The sequence below is a fragment of the Lygodium microphyllum genome, chromosome 14 (assembly GCF_053477565.2).
Source record: "Lygodium microphyllum isolate KBCC chromosome 14, Lygodium_microphyllum_v1.1.10, whole genome shotgun sequence".
Classification (NCBI taxonomy): domain Eukaryota; kingdom Viridiplantae; phylum Streptophyta; class Polypodiopsida; order Schizaeales; family Lygodiaceae; genus Lygodium; species Lygodium microphyllum.
In genome coordinates, this window is record NC_141148.1 from 122,248,102 (window position 1) to 122,265,187 (window position 17,086).

Consider the following 17,086-nt stretch of genomic DNA (forward strand, 5'->3'; position numbering starts at 1 on the left):
CTTGTGATTTGATCACAAGGGAATGGCCAATTTCTCTGAATGAGATTGGCAAATCCTTACGCAAGTTATCTTGCAAGAGGATGAGTAGTCATCCTGACATAGCACCTTTCATGGGAAAAGTGACCAAGATAAGGGAATTAGATAATTGCTTGAAAGCAAAAGACCAATTAGTAAATTGGAATAACATATTTACTGCTAATAGAACTTAAGGTATTGGTTAAGTTGGGTTAATAGGGTACGGCCCTAACCCAAGGATATAGGGTTAATAAACAAACCCTTGAAAATCTTGCCAAGTTGCAATTGATCCCAGATCAAGTGCTGAATGCATTTGGAAAGAAGGATTCACTCCTTAGCAATTGGCCAAATAACGACCACTGGAAATGATTGTGCTTGTAACAGTTGTATAGAGCACTGTTTGCTTTGTTTGCTCAAGGAATTAAAGGATGAAATGATATCTAATGCTTGAGGTTGAAGGCCTGAAGGGAGAGGCAGCCTCAGTTACCCTCGACTGCCTGCTTGATCCTAACCAAGGGGGTTAATAATCGTGCCGGGAAGGTCAACCAAACCCGTCGCGAGAGGTCTCTCCGTTGAGCGCTACTTGGAGCAAGAGGGCGCTTGGGTGCCAGGGGGGCTCTGGCCGTAAATCCCTCGCCTTTCGGGCCCTACACTAGAGACCAAGGTGACTCGGGATTGGCCTACGGGCTAGATTTTATAAATGTATTTCAAAGATAAATATGATAACGTGTTGAAATGGAACTTGTTTGACACTGTTTTTCTATGTCAAGTGCTATGATTACGTGAAGGAACCGGTACCTAATGGGCTAATTAAGGAAGTTGATTGATGCATGTCCAACTAATTGTGGTAGGTAATTAGATAACTAAAACAACTTGAGGAAAGTGCGGTCGATGTGGCTATGGGTCCGTCCTACAGATGGGTGGTCCTGGTTGGCCGGAAACTTTTCTCAATCATGATGGACAGCAAGAAGATCGTTTCAAAGGACACAAACAGCAAGGGCGCTGACCTAGAGTCTAAGTTATAATAATCCCGATTTACACTGTTTTAGGGGAATGGAATGGGGCTATGCTTTATGGCAGAGAGGTTGATCTTTGCATCCCTCTCGTTTCCCATTCACCTTGAACCAAGTGCAATGAGAATCCGCTTCGGCCTTGGCGTTTCTGCGTAAAATAGTTCGCTTGGGGTTCGACTCTAGTTGCCGTTTAGAAAATGACCATTAGGGAAAACCATAATTCAGGTCGGGGTCCTAAGTGGGAACGGCCAGAATACTTCCGCTACGTGGCAGACGCGGAAAGTCCTAGATCGCAAACCCCGTAACATTCCATGGGAGTGCAGGGCGGAGCTTTCTAGACATCCTTTTTGATGGACTGCTAAGACGTGTCCTAAAGATAATAGGTGGACACATTACATGACATTAATGATTCCCATTTCCTTCCACAAGGAGATTCTCAAGACTTCAAATTTTTTCTTTTAAAAACTCATCTCAAAGCATGATACCTCAAGGAAGGTATCATAGATGTCAAATAGGGACTTAGTACTTGTAATGTCTTCTATTATGTTAGCATTATCAGCACTAAACATCTAACCAACAAAGAAAGTGTCATCGAGCACAAGGGGAGAGCTTTGACCTCTTAGAGGAAACTAACAAATCAAGATTGTATGCAGTATTGGGTCAAAAATTTTGATAAAGAGGAGCAAAGGTAAAGAGAGACCTTGTTGTACAAATCTTGTAATATTAAAGGGATCCCTAAGATAACCATTGAGTTATAAACTTGAAGAAGGATTAGCAAATAGGGATTTCACCATCATGCAAAACACTAACCCAAAACCCACCTTCTCAATAATAAGTTAAATGAAGTCCCACCTTATCATGTCACATGCCTTATCCAAGTCAAGATTCATCTTGACAAAGTCTCTATTAAGAGCCAAGGCATAGTCAAGATCCTACACCATATTCCAAATGGCTTCATGAATATTTTTCTTAAAGACAAACCCAAACTGCTTTTGATGGATACCTTATGCCAAAATATGCTTGATTATTTGAGCAAGTGCTTTGATGAAAATCTCATACGAGGCATTCAACAAAGTGATTGACCTCCAATCTTTACATATAGATCTTTTAGGGGTTTTTGGGATTAACGTGATGACTCCTTCATTGATCAAATGTGATAGACAAGAACCATTTCTTACTTCATTTAGCATAACATAGATATTTTCTTTTCAAACACTCCAAAAGGATAGGAAAAAATCAATGCAAAGACCATCATTCCCCAAGGCCTCCTCATGTTTCATTTTGAACATGTCTTCAATATCTTCCTCCAACAAAGGTCAATCTAATTGTAGTGCTTTACTTGGGAGACTACTTGGGGAGACAAACTTTGGGGATTGGTTCTAAAAATTATTTGGCCTTAGCAATCTAGCCATCATTAGTAAGTGACTCATCACCAAAAAATGCTTGAAGGAATCTAGAGAATACTTTAGCAATATCCTTTTCTGTAGTACATTTAATCCCAACCCCTTCTATATTGCAACTTCAATCTCTACTTCTAAATATGTATTTTCTTTAGAGAGTTGAAAAAAAAATATATGGAAAATCCTCGACATGGAGCCATCAAATTCTATTTTGGATTTGAATAGCTTCCAATTTCTCACTATCTCAAATTTATAGACAACTTTTAGTTACAATAAGAATAGGTCTAATGTCACAAATCACATTGTGAGGGGACTTGAGCCGTTCTGCAAAACACACACCCTACACATAAGAGGAAGCTCACTCAACAAAATAGGAAGAAATATGGAGACCTAAACATTTTCTTGTTGGTTTCTTCTTCTTCTTTCAAACACAATATAATGTATACAAAGTACAGATAAGATAAAACATAAAGAAAAGTGGTCTACTAAGTCAAACTGTACATAATTGACTATATTAATCTATTAACACTATAACTAATGAACTAGCACTATAATAATATCAATTGTAGGAAGGTACAATAAACCAAACATAATAAGTGATAAGTCAATGTGAGGATCATAATGATCACCAACATGCTAAGTCTAGGTGTGTGGATCTGTCTAACCAAGCAATCCATCATCAATATCTACATGTCTTGAGCTTGCCATCTCAACACCCCTCAAGCTCATCTATATCTTTGCAACTCCAAGCATTGGAATTTTTGAATATTCTTTATACCCAATGCCTTTGTGAAGATATCAACTATCTGATCTTGTATGCTAACATATACCAAGTCAATCTCTTCTGCAAGTATCTTCTATCATACTTAGAAAACATATCTAAGTCATAGTACCTTTAGGATAGCCATATACCATCATCACATCTCATCACCTCAATACCAAGAAAGTACCTAAGCTCACCCTATTCCTTCATCTCAAACTTCTTCTTCAAAAGGTCCTTAGCTTCAACAACCCCAATGTCACAATCACCTATAATAATCAAGTCATACACATAGATGACTATGATAACTAAACTTGCATCTCCCTTTCTCACATAAAGTGAGTGATCATAATCAAAGACATAAAAGATAAAGTTAACGCGATACTCTCTAATCTTGTCAGACCATGCTCTAGGTGTTTACTTTAGCCCATAGAGTGCCTCCTTTAACTTACATACATTTGTGGGATGCTCTAAATCCTCATAACCTATTGGCTGCTCCATATACACCTCTTTCTGCAATTCACCATGCAAGAAGGCATTCTTTACATCCATTTATTGCAAAATTCAACCTTTGACTACTGCCAAAGCAAGCACACATGTGGTAGTTGCCATTCTAGCAACTAGACTGAATGTATTTTCATAATCTATGCTATATATTTGAGTATAACCTTATGTAATCATCCTAGCCCTAGACTTGCTAACAAAACCATTTTTATTATTCTTCATTTTATAGACCCACTTGCAACCAATAGCTTTCTTACCCTTAGGCAATGGTACTATATTCGAAGTCTTATTGGCCTCTAATGTAATCATCTCCTCATCCATTGCTACATCCCAATGAGCATGACCAGCACCATCTTCAAAACAAGTGGGCTCAACATTCTGCCCTAGATTTACCATATATACATAGCAGTGAGATACATAACGTTCAAAATAAAGTATTTTAATAGGGTATCTAACCCTACTAAACATATGTATCACTAGATCACTCAATGGAGCCTTTACATTACCATATCCTCTTTGTACACATAATGTCCTAACTAAAAGAATACCAAGGTTATCATCCAAACTCTCAAAACCACTGGAATCTCCATTAAACCCCAAATGAGTGGCAAATGCATCATTACCATCTAATACTTTTTTCTTCCCTTTGTCTTTCCTTGCAATACTTGTAGGTACAGTGAAGATGTAGGGTCGCTCCTTAGTCTCCCAAACCAAGGAATAATTGTAGATGTAGTATTCGATGATGTTTCTAGTTTTCTAAGGATCCATGATTCTTGATTTTCTATTGATACATAATCATTATCATCATCCAATGCATCACCACTAGATGCATACCAACTATGCATCTCATTAAAAAAACATCCTTGCTCACTTTGAACTCACTCATGGTGGGGTTATAATAGGATATCCTTCTACTCTAAAGAGTATCCAATGAAAATATATTTTTTAGTCTTTGGATCAAGCTTCTTTTGTAGCTCATCTGGCACATGAACATATGTGATACAACCAAATACTTCTAAATGTGACACATCAGGCTTCTTGCCTGTAAAGCATTCTTCAAGGGTCATTCCATGAATTGTAGTTGTGGGAGTTTTTCTTATAACATAGACAGTAGTATAAACTACTTGAGACCAAAGATGTTTTGGCAAATCCTTATAGTCATCCCATGCAAATTGTGCAATATGTCTATTTTTCCTTTTTGCAACCTTGTTTTGCCATGGAATATACATACAAGTAAACTATCTCTTTATCCCATGAGACCTCAAGAAGTCACGGAACTCATTAGAAAGGTATTCTCCTTCTCCATCTGACATCAAGTACTTAACTTTCAAGCTTGTTTCTATTTCAAAGGCAACCTTGAGAGTTTTGAAGTACTCAAATACATTATTATTTTTCCTCATGAAGTGCACCCATAACTTTCTTTCCTATAAGAGATATGTTTTGTGTAGATCCACAAACATCTATGTACACAACATTAAGTATATTCCTACTCACATATCTATCATGCAAAAAAGGCTCTCTTGCATTCTTACCAAACTCACATTCTTCACACACTATGAAATTTTACAACTCTAAAAGTGGGCAATCCTTTGGACTACATTAATTTTAGCTTTTGCATATTTGCAGGCCTTATACGTTTGTGCCATATTTCAATGTATTTGCTTCTTTTTCTTTAGCATACATAATAGCATTCATAGTAAGAATTTCAACATCTAAAGTGAAAATGCATCCAACTCTACTTCCTTTTGTGAGACAAGTTTGCACTTAACATTAAAGTCTTCCCCAAAACAACAGTTTGCATTAAATTGAGCATGCACCCCTTGCTCTACAATCTAGCCCCAACAAAAACTAAATTCTTTGTGATGGATGGAATATGTAATACATCTAACATACTCTTTTTTTATCATCATGGAAGGATAATAAAACTTTTCCAATGTGTAAAATTGGGTGGCATGAATCATCATCTATCTACACATAACCTTAATTTTGTAAATCCTACATCTCTCCAAACCATTCAACTAGACTGGTCATATTGATGAGATGCACATGAATTCATATACCTTATATCATTATGTATCCCCTTTCTTGTAATAGCATTCATCATATATTGTGTAACAAAAAGACACTCATTTTTGTCTTCATTCTATCGTGAAGATGATGTATAGTTTCCTAGATGTAATTTGCCATTCTGAATATTCTCTCTTAGCATAATATTGGGCTATAATATGACTTGTTTTGTCACAATAATGCCAAATAATACTAGAATTTCTAGAATATCTATTTTATCATCCATCTCTTCCTTTGAAGGTCCCCTGGTCTATAAGGTTTTCATGGCCCCTTGAAACCTACATGTCACCAAACTCTTGCTTTTTCATGCTTTGCTGGGTTTGTCACCAGCATGTCTCATATCAGGGCCTCTTGAAGAGGATCTACCATGTCCTCTTCTTAAAGTTGAGTGAAATTCTTGGACCTATTTACCACTTCTTTCGGATGATTTACCCTACATGTTCATCTCCTTAGTGATTATGAGGGACCAGCTCATCAAAAACTAGAAAAAGATTCTATATATACACAGAAGTAATAAATGATTTCTAGGCCTTCTCATTATTAAGGCCACCCAAGATAGATGAAACCAAATTATCATCATCAAATATTGCATCAATAGCTGCTAAGGTATCTCCAATTCTTGTCACCTTCAAAATATACTCATTTACATACATCTTCCCTTTCTTTAAAGTATTCAACTCTTGCTTGAGTTGAATCTTCCATGCCTTTATATTTACTGAAAACATGTTCTAAAAATTTGTCCAAGTTGCATGTGAAGTTTTTGTATTTCTCATATATCCAAACATAGTATTATCAATGACTGCACATAGCCAATACAATGCATTTTTGTCTTTTGCATTCTATTCTTTTCACACCTTTAAACCTTTTGCACTCATAGGATTACTTAGCTCTAGCTCCTTTTCTTTACTTGAAACAAACTTGTAAAGAACTCTTCCAATAAGGAAGTTCATCACACAAAACTTCCATGATGGGTAATTATTCTTTCCAACTTCTCAATGATGGGACTTTCAGTGTTTTTGGTCATTATTACAAAATTGATACAAAATAACAAGCTAGTCTTCAATTACCTTAAACATCAAGTAGACAGCAACACACCAAGCATTCTTTTCCACTAGCTACTCAATAGTACACATAATCTACAACTTGTTAGTAGATAAAACTAATTTTTACTTCTAGGCAAACATCTTAGGACTTATAGATTTTAAATCCATAACTTTGCATCCACTTTCAATTTACACAATTGAAATCATAGTGTACCCTAAAACTATTGTTTGCAACCTCTTGCAGATCTAAAATGGGACTTGAAACGGCCTCGAATGGTAAAAAAAAGTAGCAATTAATCCCCAAAGGGCTTGTACGAATCGTGTTGCGTATAAATTTGACAAATGAACATAACATTTAAGTAAATAACAATAATAAATTACATGTGTCACAAACTACATTGCAAGCAAATCCAACAAACATCGGTTTCCATTACTTCAAGAGAAGATTACAAAATGTATTACGTTGGTGATGAGATATCATTAGGTAATAAGTACATCTACTCTCTCCTAAGCTTCTTTGAGTTACACTCCCCATGGTCAGATTCTTGATCATAGGCAACAATACATTTTGCCCCAGTAGTTCTTGCCTAATGACATTGGGATCTTGAACACCATCAACCATGCCATGGGACACCATGGAAAAAAGTGGCCCAGACCTAGTACTAGTGAATAAGTAGGGCATCTTTGAATGTCAAAGCAACACTAATTTCTCCAAGGTGGAGTTGGTAAGGATGGTCTTAAAGGGCCCAGCCTGCATTAGTGTCCTCAACTTCAGGAAATTATCAGCAAAAGTCTAAGAGCATATCTTATGAAATACAATAATGTTGTTGACAAGCTAGCAAATGTACTCCTTCAATGCCAAGTCTTGCACCCTTCCTTGGCTACAGGATCGGCCACCTTGCCTAGATCAAAACTCATTTATATAGATAATGTTCTGCATCACACAATTCAGTGTCAGACTTACTATGCATGGAGTGTGCTAAAGATATATACATCTGATTTATGTGCATCTTCACCAGTAGGGCCACTAGGGCATCAAGACCCTCCGTGCCAAGTTTTGTCAAGATTGCAGGCCCCTAGAGCAGCCTTAGCCGCCAGAGGCTCGCTTCTAGGGTCTTGCATCTTCCTAGACGCGAGCCTTTGGAGCCAGGGCTACTCTAGGAGACCGATCCCCACAAAAATTGACACGAAGGGTCCCAATGCTTGCCTTAGAGCAGATTCATGCCCCCAGATGCAAGCCTCCGGCTAGGGTTACTCTAGGGTCTTGATCCTGACAAAAATTGACACAGAGGGTTACGATGCCCTAGAGACCCTACTCTTGAAGTTGAGCACGAAACCAAGAACATTACCTTCTCTACATCATCTATCTACTACTGTAATGAAGCATCCAGGTCTGCTCACGCAACAACTGGGCCACCCTTGTCTCTATCCTAGGAAGATATTGTGTAGTCGGGTCGACAACCAAAAAGGCTTTCTTACAAGTGCTCAAACTCCTCATCAAAGATCTCATATTGTGGCGCCACATCCTCAATCTTCTCTTAGATGCTCATAATGGCAAAGATGTCATCGACACTCATGCCGTTATATCGAGCCACCTCATCAACATGTGCTAGGGCATCCTATATATCAAAATATATAAAATCATGAGGTGCATCATGCACCATGATATAGTATAGTTCTTTTTCTCTTAGCTCCAAAATCTGTAATACATCCTGCATAAGTAGATATTCTACCCCCTTGATAGTCACAAAATGGAGAGAAGTGAGGGATGACTCATCACTCGTCGGCGTCTCATTTGGGCAGAGAGGTGGGTGCACAATGGCTAAGCTCTATGCTCCCTCTATGCTCGTATTGAGAGTGATCTCCTTAGGCTCCTTCTCAAAATACTCTACTTGGTCGAGAGGGTGCATTGATGTCTTCGTCACTATCCTCTTGCACCTCAATGCACAAAACATATATGGCAAAGGCTACATCACACTCGATGAGATCCATCGTGGTGTGGTCCTGGGACAAGGTGGGCACTGCTCTAGCTTGGAGATTTATCACCTTTGCATGGCTTGATCCGGCACATAGATTATACAAGCAATCTATAGAAACCCACCTGAGAGTAGAGTATGGAATAGAGTAGTTGAGAGGATTCACCGTATCACAAAACGATGCCACTATACTAGAGCTCGGGTCTACGGCAAAATGCGAGCTCTCTAGACTCAAGGTCACACAAAACCTAGGGTATATCTAGTCTCCTATGTGCACGTAGTGTGTGGAGATAATCCATGCGGCGAAGGTGGGAGTGGTAGCCATGGCACACAAAGAGAGAAGGAAGGACAGCACAAGTGTAGGGAAGCAGAGAATGAAAGTGAAAATGAGTTTGGAGTTATAGCTTTTATGTATCTAGGGTTTTAAATAAAGGTTCTTATAAAGATTTTAACCCTAAAGTTTCAAATTAAAAATCTTACATTAGTTTCTTTATTTCAATACTTTAAAGTCATTGTTAAAATTACTCATACAGACAAACACTTCGTTCTACATTACTATATCCTCGAATATACTTGGATCACTAAGTATATTTAAGTCCAACTAGAGAAAATATAGAAAATGTTTTAGAAAAGAAATCTAAAAAACCTTTAAAATCCCTTTGGAACCAATTTAATATTTAAATTTAGAAAATGAGTAGAAGAGATGAGCTACAATATATCATTATATAAAGACAATATTCCATAGATCATAGAACTCCAGCCTACAATTTAATTATGATTTTAACCAGCACGATTAACTAATTATAATATGTATTATCACACGCTTGGATCACAATAAATTAAGGCTATCAAAATTGAAAGTACTCGGAAGTTTAAAAAAGGTTTGTATTTGTTCTTTATAAAAAAAAATTACAAGGATTTTACTATCTCAAGGATATGTGGAGAAGCACATTATTTACATGTCACGGATTGCTCACTACGAGTCATGACTTTTCTATTATCTAACTTGGAATAGAAGTTGTAGAGGGGCTCATTGAACATTAATTGGATTTCTTGTCTCAGAAAATAAATGGGCCAATGACTCTCTACGCAGACCACAAAAGAACTATAACCATTCCACAAGATAATCGCATCTATGAGAGATGTATGTGTCTCATCTCGGGTATCTTGATCCAAGCTCATCCACTCCCCTCGTAAAAGTTGACATCTTCTATATCAAAAGAAAATGCACAGACTTTTTCTAGTTATAAAATACATGTAATAAAAACAAAAATAATGGTAAGTAAATACGACTAACACAACAATTCATCTAAGCAACACATGTGTCAATTATATCAAGGCACGTAAAGTAGTAAAAAAGATTTACTTGAAAGTGAGATCATATTGGTCAACCCTATACTTAGTCATCTCATCAAAATGTGTTCTTTTGACTTGCCAAGACTCACCCTATAGCTAACTCATTCATTCCTTGGATGGACACTTTGTACTTGGGTACAAGTGTCCATCCGAGGAATGAATGGATGAGTACTTGGATGCATCAAAATCCAATCCAACTTATAGTACTTATCACAAATGCAATTACTGCCACTATCTTTCCTATTGAAGACCTCCACTGCAAGTATGTTACTAATGTTTTTCCTCCATGAAGATATCTATAATAACCAAATAGAAAAGTTACCTATTAGTATGTGAATAATTTGCAAATGTTCTCTCCAAATGAAATGAATTTTAATTGGAAAAAAAATTGTACATTTAATTCTTTCACAAAGAAGCCCGAAGATGTTGAATAAAAAGTTGACTTATAACAAGACTATTGTTCCTTCACTAACAAATTCCTAGAGTTTAAAAAAAAAAAAAGAGTCAAAGCATACATGTAAATTACATAGGCTTTGTCCAAATGAGTTGAAACTTAACAATGGAGCAATAAAAAAAAATGACAATATACATGTGGCTCTCTTTGCAAAGAATCCCAAAGATGTTGAAGAAGTTGAATTTAAAAAAAAATCATTGTTCTTCAACCTCGGATATTCTTGGAGTACAAAATCAAAGGAAAGCTCAGTATGCATATAACTTGCATACATTTTGTCCAAACGAGATAAAATTTAACTATGGAGCAACAAAAAAACAAGTTAACATACTTGTAACTTTGTTTATAGAGAAACCCTAAGATGTTGAAGAAGAACTTGAGTATTCCAAAGATCATTGTTCTTGACTATAAGAGACTTCTAGAGTACCAAAACAAAAGAAATTACATGTGAGAGAATGCACATAACTTGTATAGGTTCTGTCCAAATGGGATAAAACTTTATCATAGAACATCCATGGAAGAGAACAATATACATGTAAAGTTTTTGAAACTCACTTTGTGCTTGTGTAGAGGAAATGAAATTTCCTAGGGTTACAAATAGGGCAAGCAACAATGATTGAGGCTATAAAATTTCGTCAAGAAAGAAGAAGCAGGGAAAAAGATATGACAAGTTTGAGTTCTGCCTAAGAAAGAGGGCGAAAATGAAAAGGGGAGAAATAAAAAGTCAAACATAAAAACTAAGAAAATAAAAAATTGAGTCACAAACTTCGAGAAAGTAATAGCATTGTATTCCCCACAGTTTCCCTTATTTTATTTTTGAGGGAAGATTTGGGCCAAGATATGACTAGAAGATTCATATTACATGAAATTAGAATCCTAGCTCTCTCATTGGTTAGGCCTATAGTTGTTTATTCACTCCTTAAGGGGAAAAAAGAGAGTCCATATTTCTCCTAATGAGAAGTGGAAACAATATCTCTCATGACTTGATCTTGCTTGATTCTATTGATGAGAGAGACTAAAGATTGAGTTTATCAATGGAGGTTTGAGTGGTAATAAAAGCTCTCCAAGATAGAGGCAAAGAGGAGAGAAGAAAAATAGCTTGTAGTTCTTCATAGATGACTAAACTAGATATTATGGTTTCATCTAGTAGTAGGGACTGCCACTATTCCAAGAACTTAGTGGCATATTGATCTTCATGCATAGTGGTGCTAGATAGCTTTTTGAACATGATCATTTCATATACAATATATGTATGTTCATAGGTATTATTGAAGAAATCCCAAATACCTTTTGCAGTGGGTATTGTTCATACTAGTTGTACTTGTTGATCTCCATAATGGATCAATTATAAGCCAAATTAGGTGCATAAACTGAGACTAAGGTGAGGTCATAGCCAAACCCATTTTACACGAACAATTGTATAATTCCATTTTCCACAATTGTTAATGAGTATAGAGCTATGAGAGCGCTTACACAAGAGCACCATACTCCAATACCTCTATCTAGAACATTAATTTAAAAACTTGAAAAGATTTAGGGGCCAAAGGAAAATATATCCCCTTCTTGTAAAGACATATCTAGTCTCATCTCTCTAAAACACAATATTATTGAGTTTGGGAATCTCCCAGTTCCTATTTTTTGAATACTAAAAAGGTGGCACCTGGATAACATGCCCATAAGTTTCTCAAAAACCATATGAGGTAGCCTATCATTGGAAGGTGCTTGAAAAATGGAATCTATTGAGCTATAGAGCGCTCGATTTGGAGTTCTAGTGTTCAAGCTATGACAAATCCAAAGATTTGTGATGACCGACAAATCAGTGCAAACATAGGCACAAAAATGTGCTCAACATGGAAACATCCTTTGCAAATTAACACTTTGCTTTTGTACTCCTTTGTCAAAAATCAAATATGAAGCAATGTAAAATGTGTAGTCCAAAAGAGACACACTATAAAATATTCCTAGGAAAAGGAAAGGTCAAAACCTTTTGTCTCATGCTAAAAATTGAAGGGTCTTTAGACCTTAGCCAATGTATGCAAATTTGAATTTTATAATTCAAGAAAGGAAAAGGAGGTGGTTGCAGTCGTGGGATTTGAGGAGGTGGGAGGTTGAGGTGGTTACACCCTCTCTCTTCCTTTATCTTCTCCTCTCACGGTTCATTTCCCTCTCTCTCATTTTGGCACAACACTTGCCTTCTTGTTCTTGTTTCCCTCTCTTGTGCTCCTTTGCAAGATCTCATGGAGAGTGAGGAAGAGGAAGAGGGTGAGGATGGAAGAATTGTTCAATTTCTTGTGTGCCTATCTCTTGTGTGTTTGGAGAGTATGGTTCTTGGTGAGAAGGAGAGTTTTCTTGCAGGTTTTGTGGCCAGCAAATGTATTTGCAGCCTCTCTTGGCTGGTTCGTGGTTCTATTTGTGCCGTGGCAGGGTGCTCTTCATTTGGTGCACTGGCCGGGAAAGAGGTGGTTATGGAGCTTGCAAGGGAAATGTTTGCAGCCTGGTTTTTGGACTTGGAAAGCCATCTTTCTTGGTTGCATTCCAAGACAAAGAAGGAAAAGTTTCAATCATTTCAGGCTTTCAAGGATCAAGAAAATGAACGAGGGATGAAGAAGATGAAAAATTATCGATTGCTGGTTCACATGACTGCCCTATTGCCCTGTCCACCATGTTCGTAGTCTCCTCCACCTTCAGTTTTTCTTCTCTTCTTCATGTTGCTACCAACACACCTCCACCTCCTCCAATTCCCCCATCGACCCCAACTTTCCCTCCTCCACCTTCTATCCTTCTTTTCCTCTCTCCCACCTTCAGCCTTTTCGTCTCCAGCCCTGCCCGCGGTAGCGAATCTGCATAGTGGTCGCCAGACAACCTGCGCCATACTTGCGCCTCTGGTAATACTCACGACTGTAATATCATAGTCCTTCTCAACCTTGGCTTACCTCCCCCTCATCCCCCAATCCACTCCACGTCTCTTCCATGGCATCGGCAGCTACAGTCTCAGCGAATCTGCAGCATCGAGTCACACCGTTGATGCAGTGAGTGGTCATGCATCTTCAAGACATAGCCTTCGTGCCAGCCGGGATCTGCTTTGACAACGCCATGATAGTGACGGCATAAACTCCATTTGATTCTCCTTCAAGCTCCCTTCGTTCCACGTGGCAGACTTCTTGATCTTATCTTTTTTATCCTCCACGTAGCAGATCAATCACAATGCCTTACATTTATAAAACATTAGCAATCAAACGTTTTTTACACCCTCCTTAAATCCTATTTTTAGCATGAGACAAAAGGTTTTGACCTTTCCTTTTCCTAGGAATATTTTATAGTGTGTCTCTTTTGGACTACACATTTTACATTGCTTCATATTTGATTTTTGACAAAGGAGTACAAAAGCAAAGTGTTAGTTTGCAAAGGATGTTTCCATGTTGAGCACATTTTTGTGCCTATGTTTGCACTGATTTGTCGGTCATCATTTCCTCCCATGCTTAAGTGTGAAGCGTCCCCGCGAACAAACTTGAAGAAGAACCACGATCAGCTCTTTGAAAAAATCTTCATCTTCAATCTTCGGTCTTCATTTTTTTCTTCATCATCTTTGAATTGCCATTGGATAAGGAGGGAAATAACACAAAAAAAAAAAAAAATCACAACTAGGACGTTGAGCCTAGGTTATAAAGCACACCAAATAAAAATCGAAAGATAGGGCTCTTCAACAATTTTGCATACAAGAACAATTTCACACTCAAGTTAGAATGAAAAAGCAACCACATCATAAAGCTCATAAGGAAAACCCGAAAAAGATATTACATGTAAGCACACCCTTATGAAGGATTTTAAAATAGAGTTCTCCCACCCGATTCTAGATGGAAAGGAAAAAGAGAGGGAAGTTTTATTGTGAATATTAAATTAAAATAAACCAGCCGTCACATGAGCACGCGCTGGCAAAAAAGCGCTCCACATCACTTTAATTATAATTAATGAATTGCATTTAGAGACCCAGTCGGGAATCGAAGTCCGGGAATCGTATAACTGCACCGTTTAACCTAATAATTGGTAATTAAATTTGTAATAAGGAACCGCCGTTTTCTTATTAAGGTTTATCACCTAATAAAAATTCACCCATTTTTAATAATTGATTAAAATCAATTCTTCATTAAATTAAATCCCCCCTCACTGCACTTAATCATTTTTTTTAATGAAGCGTTTCGTGGGATGGGTATACGCAGTTCTTAGTGCTGTTTTCCATGGTCCAGTCTTGGTTCTATCACAGATGTCGTATTGATATGTGTTGGATATGGTATGGTTTTGGTTTCATGTCTTTGTTACGGTTACGGGTACGGTATGTAGTTTTTTATTTTATTGCCTGATACGGGGTTCAGGGTGTTTGTCTGATGCATCGCATGAAGCTTTCGGTCGCATTTGTCTCAAGGTCATGTCAAATTTTTTCTAGGATGTGGTTTGCCTGGGGTTAGTAGGTCGTGTCACGTCTTGATTGGTAATTCTCTTATCCTTCGTTTTTTGTCTGTTGGTTTGCAGGCATTCTCTTTGATTGTCTGTGTTTGTGGTGTGTGTGTAACCATCTGAATGGCGCCTTCTCATGCTCCTCCCCCTATTCAATACGTTCCACTAGTTAGTAGGGATTACTCGTCCCTACTTACTTTTGAGCCCCTCACGAAGGCAGGACTTGCTGCTTTTGTGGCCACTCCTTTTCCATTACTTCCAGAGAATCCGTCCGTATGTGATGAGTTCCTGGCCTCTTACAGCAAGAAGACAGGAGTAGTCCAAGGCATGTCTATGACATTGACGTCTCGAGGCTTAGGGAAGGCTCTGTCCTTACCCTCCAAAGGGGAACCTTTTGTGACCACTCGACAGCTCTTCTCTAATGAAGAGATTCTCAAGCTGTTGCAGAAGCAGACAAGGGAAGTCCTTGATGTTAAGAAAGTGATAAACTCTTCAGGAGTTTCGTTTTCTATGATCACTGATCCCGTATGGAAGACGATGTGTCAGTTCCTTCAGGACAGGTTCATGCCTGCCAAAACGCCATCCCACTATTTGTCCAAAGAACTTTTCACAGCTTCTAGGATGGTGCTGAAAGGAGTTGCCATTGATTGGAGCACATACCTCCTTACTAAGATGGATCAGCATTTTGTTAAAGTCACGAGGGGTAATGTTACCAATGTTACCTATGGATCCTATTTGTCTGCCTTCTTGACCTATTCAGGTTTACAGAAGACTGTACCTCCACCTCCTCCTTCAGATCCAGTACCTCCTCCTCCACCTTCAGAAGAGTCAGCACCTATTGACATTGAGGATGATGATTCTCCGCCTCCCCTGGTCATACAGCGCAAACGCTTGAAGAGGGTAGCGGACAAAGCCCCTGCTGTACTTCCCTCAGTGTCTATCCCTGCTACTTCTGGCAGTGAACTCCCTGGGTATCTCACTTGCAATAACCTGTTCAGAGCACATAGAGAAGGATCCTTGGAGATCTCAGTTCCTTCCCTGAACAGTCTCGTCTCAGGAGATGCCATTCCTTTCCTCTGCAAGGATATTCAAAGTTCCATTGAGTTGTTAGTGACAGCCTGTGTTCAACAGCTATACGCATCTTTCTATGAGGAGCTCATGCAGTCCAAAGACCAGTTGCATAAGGCAACATCTGAATTAGCTTCTACTAAGGATACCCTAGCAGATCTATTTAAGCAAATGGAACAGCAAACCCAACTGGTTGCCACTCAAAGTGATGAGATTCCTTCATTGAAAACCCAGTTATTCGAGGCTCAGTCACAGGTTACTAGCCTTTCAGTAGAGAAGGAGAGGATGTCCAGTGAAGCGAAAGAATTCCAAGTTCAATTAGATGACAAGCTTTCAGCTTTACAGATGGCTCATGACACAGTGGCCAACCAAGCCTCCCAAATCCAGCAGTTGCAAGATCAGCTTGCGAAGTCCCGCTCTGTTCCTCCAAGCCCTCCTGTTCCATTAATTCCTTCTCTTTCACAGCAGGACTTGGCTGCCTTACAGAGACAGGCTACTTTGTGCCCTCTATTCCAAGACAAAGTGGAAAGATTGCAGTCCAGAATGGACTTGTTATGGTCTACCTTTGAACAGTTTCAGGACTTTGTCTTACCAGACCATTCTTTCTTTGTCCACTACCATTTACAGAAGCTGGTCTTCTATATGAAGCTTTCCACAATGGATTTACCTTTTCCAGAGGATGGCTGGAGTGGGGCTTGGTCTGCTGAGTTGTTGACAGAGGTAGTTAGAATGCTCTTTGAAGATTCTGTCACGCCAGACACCATGCTGATGTCATACATGTATCTCCGAGGAGATTTGTTAATTCCAGATGAGGTAGATATGGCATGGTATGTGGGGGATGTGGTCTTACAGGCTGTTCTCTATGTCAATCATTTGGAGTTGCGCATAGCTGATATGTTCCAGAGTTATTCCTCCAAAGTAGCTGATTGTCAGGATAATTCGTGGCATCCTATGATTGATTCAGTGGTCCTCAATCAAAGA